Source organism: Lemur catta, chromosome 1 (assembly GCF_020740605.2).
Source record: "Lemur catta isolate mLemCat1 chromosome 1, mLemCat1.pri, whole genome shotgun sequence".
Lineage (NCBI taxonomy): Eukaryota > Metazoa > Chordata > Mammalia > Primates > Lemuridae > Lemur > Lemur catta.
The window spans coordinates 85,900,955-85,910,225 of record NC_059128.1 but is presented as its reverse complement, the minus strand read 5'-3'; positions in this window follow the sequence as shown (position 1 = coordinate 85,910,225).

Genomic DNA, 9,271 nt, shown 5'->3' with positions numbered 1-9,271 from the left:
AGGTTTTCTCATCTGCATAATAGAAATATCTAATTGTATAACCTCTAAAAATCAATGTCAACAATATGAGTAAAGGCATAGTCCATGGTGTGTTTGGAAACACTGTCATAGAAGTAAAGAGCTTGGGCACAGATGTCAGACAGACCTGAACTCCATTCCTGGTACTGCCACTTTCCACACAAACAGCCTTAGAAAAGTTGTATAACTTGTTTAAGCCTCAGCTGTTTTCATTTATACAATGGGAATAGTATTAATAATGCATACTACATTAGGTTATGAAAGGATTAAATGAGATAATGGGTCAAAGTCCCTAGAAGAGAGTAAATGCCTGGTAATATGCAGCTAGTATTTATATTATAAGAAAGATATCTATTTGGGAATATATAAGAACACTCAGACTTTTCCTGTTTTCCCAGAATGGAGACTAGAACTTAAAGGTAATGACCAAGAGCTAACAATAGCACATTCTGAACATTCTTGGAAGATCAGAAGCCACTTAAAGGCTTTTTAGAGGTAACTAAGCCACCTTATCTGTCCTGCAACCATCACCCTATCACAGTCTCCCATCCAGTCCACACAAGCAGAGGATGGTGCAATGGCAGTGAAAGGTAACAAGGATCAGAGGAAAGGTCAGGAATGTAAGTCATCTGCCACAGCAAGAATTCTGGGCTTTTTTCTTCCTCTCCTCCCTGTGGAAGAGGGGAGGTGGTGCTCAATACTCTCACCCAAAGCCAAGTGAGGGGGCCTGCAAGAGAATTACTCAGCACGTAGGGGTGACTGCTAGCTCATCCCATGAATAGAAGTATGTTTGTGTAGACTGCTGGATGATTTGCCTCCTGAACCTCTTTGAGCTGAGGAAAAGGACAAATAGAGGGGGTGGGGAGAGGAAGGGGGTCACCATTTGACAAGGTGAAGCTGCTTCTTGAGTTTCCTGTGGGTGATATGGACATCGTTGGAGAACAGCCAAGGTGAGACATCTTGTAGGCAGGAAGGGAGGGATACTCCAGCCAGCAGCAAGAAGTCATGGGGGGCACTATTTGGTCAGGAAATTAGAGAGTGGAAAGAGGTAGGTACAGAATGGATCTTCTGCAAGAACCCCAGCCTCCATAGGGAAACCCTGGAACTCACAACTCTCCTTCCCCAGAGATAACACTTGAAGGCCTAAAACTCTGAAGGCATTGGCAGGGAATTGGTGTTGGAGAAGCAGAGACAACCCCAGAGAGAAGACTACAATAATGGCCACTAAAGACAAATAGACTTGCCCTTCTTCCTTTTCCTCCTTCTAGAATCCTTCTAGGATCTAGAACCAGGGGAGGAAAGGAGGAGGAAGGCAACAGCAGGATTATCCTACCATCCTGAAGGTCTCCTAGGACATGGATGAAGCCTGAGGAAGAAAAGAGATAAAATTCTAAAATTGCACTGGATGTTCTAAGAACTAGAGCAACCAAAAAGCCAAATAGCCCTGGAACCTGGTGAAGTTGTCACTTAAAGATCTTAGCTTTCTGAGGAAAGTTATTAAGAAAAGAACACATTTTATGTGAGTACCCCCAACACTGTCAGTTATAGGTTAGTCACCCTGGAGGAATAATGAGAGATGATATTGGAAAGATAAACTGAGTCCAGATTGTGAGTATCTTGAATTATTAGCACTTGGAATTTATTTTGGAAGTAATGGGGAACACTGAATCTTTGGAGCCAGGTCAGTACAGACCTCCAGGAGGATTAACTGAGCTGTACTGTGTAGGGAGGACTGGAAGACGCAGAGCCTAGAGGTGCAGAGACTGGAGAGGAAGTTGTCACAATAATTTTGGTGACTCATAGTCACTGGAGCCTACGCCAGAATGATGCCTGTGGAAAGGAAATCTAAGGGACAGACAGCAGTGGTATTTTACCTGCAGAGTTTAAAGGTTTAGACAGCCATCTAAATCTAGGGAGTAAGAATAAAGGATAACTCTAACTTCATTTGAAGTTCTTAACCCTAGGTCATGATTACCGTGGGCCACTCCTCCCTCACTCTGCCAACCCCTTTACTGGAAGGAAAAAAAATCTATGAATGGTGGTCATTTTAAGAGAAATGTGAGAGACTGGTATGGCCTAGAGTCACTTCTCCTTTCTAACTCGTTGAAAACTTCTCCACTCCTATCCAACATCTTCCTCCCAAAAATGCTATCCCTACCACCTCTAGTTCCCGTGGTCTCCGAAAATGCAGCTGGTATATTCGGGTGGAGCTTACTGAAGGTGAGACAAAGGAGGTGGGGAGGACACATGGCTTCCTGAGAGATTTGGCTGTGGATCCAGAAACATGGACAGCGAGCCAGATTTCCTGAATCTTAGATCAGAGGCCATTGCAATGCATCACATTAGTTGCTCTCTGTGGGTTCTCCTGAGGGTGGAAGGTTTTTGGCTTCATCAGATCCACACACCCACTGCAGCAACATCCCCAATGCCACCAGCTGCAGAAACTAGCAGCAGAGAAAATTTTTCTTCTACAACTTTGATTTTTTTTTTGGGGGGGGGTTGAAGGTTGAAGAGTTAAAACACAAGCAACCACCTTCATAACAGCCACTGTAATTCTTTGCATTGATATCAGCTTGATGTTGGAGTAGGCCATTCCAAGTACTTTCTTCAGTCAAGATGCTAGGGGAGCCTGAAGAAACCACGAGAAATCAATGTTTCCAATTTCTGGAAGTCACCATTTCAGACCTGAACCAAGGCTGCAGGCTCAGGCCTAGAGATTCTCAGAAACGTCTGCCACCCCCTCCCATTCCCTTCATGTATTCCTTCATTCAAAATACATTCATTAAAGGCCCACTCTGTTCCAGTCACTGTGCTCTCAACTGCAAAGCAGCAATAAACAAATAGACCTGCCCTCAAGTTGCCCACAGCCTTGGAAGGACAACATCAGAGGAATGAATGGAGAATGTTATGTCTGGTATAAATGAGCAGGGTCTGCTATGGAAGTGATCAGCCAGCAGGTACTTGGAGAGTCAGGGAGTACTTCTCAGAATTCAGACATAAGCTGAACTCAGGAGAAGGAGGAGGAGTCAGCCAGGTGGAATCAAGAAGTGATAGAATATTTCAGGCATGCGCAAAAGGCCCAAGGCAAGAATAAACATAAACATGAATGTGGCCTGAGCATGGAAGGTAAATTATTAATAGTATCTCTGGAGCCTAGAGTATGGGTGGACAGAGAGGGGGTTGGCAGAGGAAGAGGGGTGAAAATAGAGAGGTTGAAAAGACATTCAGGACCCATCTCATAAACAACCATGTTTGTAAATGAAGGTCTTTGTAAAGGAATTTGAGACGAAATCAAGGGCAACAGACAACAATCTAATTTATTTGGGAGGGCAGGTAATTTCGGAGGCTAAATGAGAATGAACTAGAATTAGAGTAGAACATGATTGACAGCTGGGAACGCAGTTAGGGGGCATGAAGACAGCTTGTGGTAGCCGGGCTGGGGAGAAAGGAGTCAACTCTGACACTACCATCAAGAGCCATGTGCAGGTCTTGGTCAAGAGTGCAGAGTGAGGAAAGGGATGCAGTCATCCTGGCACAGAGGTATGGTGCATTGCTGTATGGCAGAGGCTCCAGTTCTCCCAGTTAATTGCTTTGTGACCTTGGACAAACTTCTTAAACCTCTGTCCTTTGGTTTTCTCATTTGTTAGATGGAAATAAGGATAAGACACATGTTACAGAGCGGTTGTGAAGATTAAATGTGATAAAGTACATAAAGCGCTGAACTATTGCTTGGCACATATTAGTTGCTTGTATTAGTTAGGACATAGTCTCATTTTCTGTAACAGAAACCCCAAAAATATAGTGTCTTAAATAATATAGAAGTGTATTTTTCTTATATCCAGGTGTAAGCAGTCCTAGGAAGGTAAGCTGGGTGGCCGAGGACCCCTCTATCTTGTCGCTATGTCATCACTGGGATGATGCGTTCATCCACATGGTCCAGGACATCACCGTTCCAGCCAGTGGGAAAAAGAAGAAGAAAAGTGAGAAGAAATAGCATGTTCAGCTAAAATTCAAGAGTTGTACCCTTTGTTATACAAAAGAGGAAAATGCATATCAGGTGACAATTAGCCACTAGCAATGTTTATTACAATAGACCTTAATGTTATATAAAGATACAAATTGATTGCTTCTAAGACAGAAGTAGACAAAAATACATTTCTGTTGGGTGAGAATTGGTAAACCTAAAACATAACAGTTTTAAACTTAAAACTTTTCTAATTTTATTGAAAGAGGAAGATTTAGACAAAACTATAAGGATGATGAGGCACCCAAAGGATTTATCTTCATGTAAAATGGATATTGTGACAAGTAATTAAAGTATCTGGGACAAAGCTACAGGAACCCCAAAATATTATTAGGTAACTCTTTTCAAGGAGAAGAAAGGTATATATCCTGATATTGAAAGAAAAATGATAAAGCTCACAAGGGAATTTCTATGGCTTTCCTTTTTTATTGACATGACCTCATGGAGGGAAATTTAGTGATTTCCTTCTACTCACGAAATGTTGTCAAAAGAAAACAAAATCATGAATATTTACTCCAGTGCATGAACACTTGCTATTATATTAGGCAGCTGGTGAGATACGTGGTACCTCATCCTGGACACACAGCCTTGAAGCCAGTGGCACCGGCCACTTCAGGATTGCAACGGTTTGCTGCCTCCGTGTGGCAGTCAACGTAACTGCAGGTCATCCACGGCCCTAAAGCGCTGTCTTCAAATCCCAAATCATGATCCAGGTCTGTCTCTCTCTCTCTTCCAAATTGGTGGACTACCAGTTTGCTTTTTGTCTTTATGACTATTCTTGTTTTTAAATATGGCCCTTAGTGAGGTCTCGCTATAAAACCTCCAATAACACCTCCACACACCTGAATGATGGAATCTCTGGCTTAGAATTTAAGTTCTCTTGCATTCCTCCAGACCACGAGTCATTTTTACTCCTTTAAGGATTGGCCAAAAGCAAATTTAACAACCCTAACTTTGCCTGTGGCTTAAACAAGAAGAGATACATGACGTTTTGTGGACAGGGCACTTTCACAAGCGGGAATGTGTATATGAAGCAGAGCTAAGGCCCCGCTGCAGTAGGCTGCGCAGGCTACCAGCTCTCCCCAGGCACTTCCTCGTCTGACGCCGCTGGCACAGTCAACACAAGCCCAGCGTGCAGCTCCAGATGCAGAAAAGATATCCCAGAGGCTGATCCACGGATGGATTATTTCACCTACTTTTATTACAAAGAACCATAGGCTACCATTCCAAATGGCTCCTGGCTGCATTTTTTTTGTTGTTGATTAGTCTAAGAATGTAATACAATTGCTCCTCCAATTGCTCTAAGGCAGGAGTATGTTGCAATGCCCTCCACTCCTCCCTGCCTGCCTGCAAATCCAATCGTGCTGTCAATGGAGACTTCTGGGGATTAGGGAGCAGCACCTTGGCCATTTCTATTCGTAGTTTAATATGATAAAGCATTGTAATATAACCTTGAACAAGGAGGACCAGAGCAAACGTTAGCAAAATAATGCAAAGGTTGTTATTTTATAGGAAATAGGATCCAAATCATGTTAATAGGCAGGAAGAAAATCAATCCTGACAGCGGCAGGATGTGTTGACTCTTGGACATTTAAGAAAAAATACAAACACCATCTACAGGACCAGGGTTTTCCCCCTGTCCCACCCCATCCCTGTCAGTTACTCAGAACTTTTCTCAAGCACAAAGTCTTTTCCAGAAAAGAAAGACATTGACTTTCAGTGGATGCCATGAGGCTTCGGAGTTAATAAATACTTCGGCAATTGTAATGCAGCTTTCATTAATCCATGCAGAAGCTGGGCTCCTAAGAGAGGTAAGCAGGATGTGGACGCCTCCCTAGGAAGGGCCTAAGTGATAGGAGCAATTTCATCAAAACCAAGCAGTTAATATTTTATCTGATAGGTAAAAAATGTGTTGTATTGTAGTGTTAGGTTTTGCTCCTATTTTTACTACAGATGAGCATGTATTCTCACATTTGTCTTTTATTTATTTGCATTTCTTCTTCTGTAACTGCCCATTTGTATCCTTTGACCTCCAGTACGATATTTAATAATAGTAACGAGTGTGGGCACCCTTGTCTTTTTCCGAAATTTACTGGGAAGTGTTGTTTCTCCATGAAGTATGATTTCTGTTAATTGCTGATAAAATACTGCTTTTAAATGTAGCCTTTTACCTTTGATTTCCAAGTTACTAAGGGTTTTCCTCAGAAATGAATGCTGAACTTCGTCAAATGGTCTTTTTAGCATCTATCATATACTTATTCTCTTGAATTATTGATGTAGTGAATTACCTCAAAATATTTCCAAATGTTGAGGCATCTTTAAATTTCTAAAATATGGTATACCGTTGTTTTAATATTCTGCTATTAATAGATTTTGTAAGAGAGCTATTTTTGGTATTTTTGCTCCTGTTCATATGTGGGATAAGTCTGTTAATTTCTTGTTTGATGCTATTCTTCAACACTTTGGGAGCTAGTGACTTACCACTTTCATAGAATGAATTGCTAATTCGCATGAATTGAGTGAATTGCTAATAGCTAATTTATCTATGCTTTGCAATAGCTTAAATGTCTGAAATTTTTTGTACCTTGAAGATTCAATTGGATTTGCTGCCCAAACATTTGGATCTGGTGCCTATGGGTCAGGAGTGAGGTGGAGGACAGAACTCTTTGAATGTGCTTCCTTAGAGTTTCTAACTATTCTTGAATCCAAACTGCTAAGGTTTTTTTCAGGAAAGTTACTTATTTTATCTATATTTTCAAATTTGTTGGTATGAATATATAGGTAGTATTCATTTAAAATGGTTAAATCTCTTCATTATCTGAGTAAATACCTCTTTATTATTGATGCTGACTATTGTATTGTCTGTATGATCTTTCCAAAGAAACAGCTCTAAAGATAATATTTTTTGTTTTCCATTTCATTAATGTCTACTTTCATCTTCATTATTTCTTTTATTCTTATTTCTTTAATATTGTGATTTATCTGCCATCTGAAGTGGAATATATAACATACATTTTGAATTTTTTTCTTTCAAAAAAGAACATAAAGTTTTAATATTTTGTCTTCACTACCGATTATAATTATTAATTTATTGTTATGTGATATAATCACATATAAATAACTTCTGAGACCTGAAGAATAACAGTTGAATATGTTTTTGTACTATCCCTGTCCACTATGTAGTTTTTACTTGCCTCTATAATCTGAGTTATTAGAAAAAATTATTTTTTGTCATTATTTTACTGTAGTCCTTTGATTTATTTTATTTTTAACATCTTTTAGTTATTGATTTCTTGCTCTATTGCATTGTAGGTTCAGAATTTCTACTTTGGTGATTTATTCACATTTCTCTTTTGGCCTAATATGTAATCAACTTTTTTGTATGTTAATGTTGCATACTTTTAAGTGGAGCCAAGTTTTAGCAAAATTCTACGTTTATAACTCAAAAGAAAATAAACAAATAGAAATATGATTTTAGATATATATTTTCAAAGCTATTAATCAAAATACTAAGATTCAAAATAGATTTTAATTAACCCTTAAATTATAGAGTTTTGAGAGAGTTTGGTAACTCTCAATACTTAAGCCTTCAGCATTCATCCACTTTCCTAGGTATGTCACCATTATGGGATAAATTTTACCCCTTCAAACTTATATATGGCAGTCTCAACTCTCAATACCTCGGAATATAACCCTATTTGGAGATAAGGTCTTCAAAGAAGTAATTAAGTTAAAATGAGGCCTTTGGGGTGGAGCCCCAATCTAATAGGACCAGTGTCCTTATAAGAAGAGGAAGAGACACCAGGGGCACATGTACACCCACACACAGAGAAAAGGCCATGTAAGACACAGTGGGAAGGCAGACATCTGCAAGCCAAGGAGAGAGGCCTCAGGAGGAAACAAACCTGCTGAAGCCTTGATCTTGGATTTCCATGCTCCAGAGCTGTGAGAAAATAAGTTTCTGTTGTTTAAGCCCCCCAGTCTGTGGTATTTTGTCATTGTAGCCCTAATGGACAAATGCAGTCACCCATGGGCCAAAGTCCCCACCACACCTTTGTGACTGAGGCCAAGTTCATTTGCTGTTCATCAGTCACACCTGCACTGTTGATTTTCTTAAGCTAAAGAAGTATTTATCAGTGCTCAAGTCTCCATCAAAAGTAGAAAAACAAAAGATGGTCCAAGTTAGATCACTTTACTCATTTAGGTAACTTATCTGTCCCCAGTGGACATTAACTCATTCCTTTAATTTGCTCATTTTTTTTCCTCTCTGGCTAAAGTTTACTACACCAAGCCAAGTAAACTGAGATCAGTAACTAGTCCTAGGCTAAAAATTCGGGTCTTCTAACTCCCAGTTAATGCCCTTTCCTACTCACCACGCTGTTCATCATTTAGACTCAAAGATTTGTCTAGAAAATTTATTTTTCTGTATGCCAACAAACAGAATTACATGATAGTCAAACAACTGCCTTTCAAGCTTTTGTGAAATGAATATTTCTGAAGCCCATCATAAGGTCTGATGCCTTTTCATCCACAAGAAATAAGGGTTACTTTATTATAAATAATACAATCTAGGAAGAGGGTATTTCTTCAGGGACATCTATAGCTACAATTCTGCAAACATTATTGGTTTCTACAGTCAGTCCTCTGCTGATGAAAAAAGAGAAAAAAATTTCTGAGGTTTGAAATATCTGAGGATATAGCCAAGGCAGAGAGAATACTGAAAGTTTAAAAATGAAATTCACTTGCTATAAGAACTGCTTGGGGCCTATATTACCTTTAATATTCCTTTGACTGAAAGCCATTATATAATTATGCAATAAGCCTTTGCACTATAAATCAATGATACTCATATTAAGTAGCTTTCTTTTGAAGAGTTTAAGAGAAGAAAGGAATTGAGAAAGAGCAAGCAGATGAAAAAGCATTGGTTGATTTTTCCTGTTTAAAACAACTTTTATTATTTTTTCCTTGTTCTAGATTCATTAAAGATAATGCAGATAAGCAAAGAGGAAGAAAATAATCACCTGTTATCTTAGCATCTCTCATAATAACCAATATTGTTAATTCAGTGCACATACTTTCCATTTTCCATAAACTTAAATATTATTTTAAAATGAAATTCTGTTTGAATTAGTGTCTTGGGTTGGGTTCCCTTGGAAGACCTTGAGGCAAGGATTCAAGTGCTACTGGTTTATCTGGGTGATGATATCAGGAAACAGATAACAAAGTAAG